Here is a 1,877-nt window from a genome sequence, read left to right as displayed (position 1 = left end):
CCCCCCCCGCGGCTGAGGGCGGGGGAAAAAGGGGGAGGGGGGGGGGGGGGGGGGAAGGGGGGGGAAGGGGGGGGGGGGGGGGGGACCCGGGACGGGGCTCCCGGTGCGGGAGAGGCGGGAGGGAGGGGGGGGGGACACGGCGGGCGGGCGGGCGCCGTCCCCGGAGCGGGGCCGAGCGGCGGCGGGGCCGGGCTGGGCGAGCTCCGACTCTGCTCGGCCGAGCGGGCTCAGTCCGACACGAGGCTCAGCGCTGCCATTTTACCCAGCGCCGCGGCCGCCTGCCAAACCCGGAGCGGAGCGCAGCCCGGCCCGGAGCGGAGCCTCCCCCCCGTCACAAAGGAGGAGCGGGCCGGCCCCGGCCGCCGCCGGCGCGGAGCTGCCGCTCGCAAAACCCGCGGCGGATCCGCGGAGCCGGGGGCGGGGGGGGGGGGGGGGCGCAGCGCACCCCCCCGGACCTGCCCCGGGGCGCTCCCCCGGGGGGAGCGGGGGGCAGCGGGGCGATGTCCCGCGGCGGGAGCCCCTCCGGGTTCTCGCCGGAGCCGCCGGGCTCGGGGGGTTTGGGCCGGTGGGTTGCCGAAGCGCCTCTTCTTTGTCCCTAGAAATTCCATTTAGAATTAAGCCCTCTGCGAACTGTTAGCGGTTGTCATTTCCTCTCCGCTTGGCCGTGTCCCTCTGGAAAAGGCGTTGGCGGCGCGCCAGGGCTGTGACTGCACGCGCAGGACAATCCAAGAAAGTCCGGTTCCCCTGCTCCTGCCAAGGCGAGGGCGGTGGGCACGGAACCAGGAATTCCCAGATCCAAAACCACCTGAACGCGTCTAGACACAACACGTTGGGCAATGGGACAAGGAGGCTCTGGCAGTCGCGGTGCTGGAGCTCCCCGACTGTCGAGAGGTGAACTGGGAACTGGGCCATGCTCTTCTGCAACCCTTTCAGGCCCAGATTCCCACCTCCTCCATCCCCGAGGCCTTTGCCAGAGCGGGAATAGGGAGGAGAGGAACATACCTGGAACTCCGTCCTGGACTCAGCCTGGCCTATGCCAGCGGGGTCTGTACCTGCCTGTTTTACTTCAAATGGTGTGGGGCTGCAGCAGGGCATGGAAGGTACAAAAAGATGAGTTATTTGGATTGTAAACACCAAGAAGTTAGAAATTAGGACACAGTTGTCTAGTGAAAATGGCAGGCATGGTATGGATTAGGCCGAGGTTCCACGTACTGGTGTTCCTCTGGAATATGGAAATATTTGGAGAAGCGAAGTTTAAGTAAATACAACTTTAAGGAGAAAGAAGACAATGGGTGGAGGGTCAAAAGGCTGAGGCTGCCATTTTAGAACATCACCCCAAAAGAGTAAACAGGGCAGAAGTAACCCCTGTGCAGTGACAAACACACAGGGCTCAGCACGAACCCAACAAGGGCAAACTGCAAGGAATCCCATTTTAACTGGTGACACTGGGGAAACACGAGTACAGCACAAGAAGCAAGGCCAAGGGTAGCAGAACTGGATCCCTGCCAGCACCCTGTGCCTGTCAGGGGTGAAGTAAAGTGAAGTGAAGGTGTCAGTGTCTCCTGGCATCAACTCAACCCTCACGCTCATTATAGAACTTGTAATATAAAATACTTCTCATCTAGAATGCAGGTGGCGGAACAAAGGGGTTTATTCCAAAGCTGGAAAGTGGGAGGAGAGGAGGGACAGAGCGACTGAGAGCAAAATTTTAAATGTTTTCTAGAGCAATAAATTGTTCTGCGGGGTCCAAACAAAGCTGCTTTGCCATTTCACAGCCTGCACAGCTGAGTGTGCAACGTGGAGCAGATTCCATCCACCAAATTGGCCGGTCGGTCTTTGTCCACAGCTGTAAATAAACTGCTAGAAAGGAAAGGGTG

Source organism: Lepidothrix coronata, unplaced genomic scaffold (assembly GCF_001604755.1).
Source record: "Lepidothrix coronata isolate B3197 unplaced genomic scaffold, Lepidothrix_coronata-1.0 Scaffold187, whole genome shotgun sequence".
Lineage (NCBI taxonomy): Eukaryota > Metazoa > Chordata > Aves > Passeriformes > Pipridae > Lepidothrix > Lepidothrix coronata.
Note: the sequence above shows the minus strand (reverse complement) of the source record.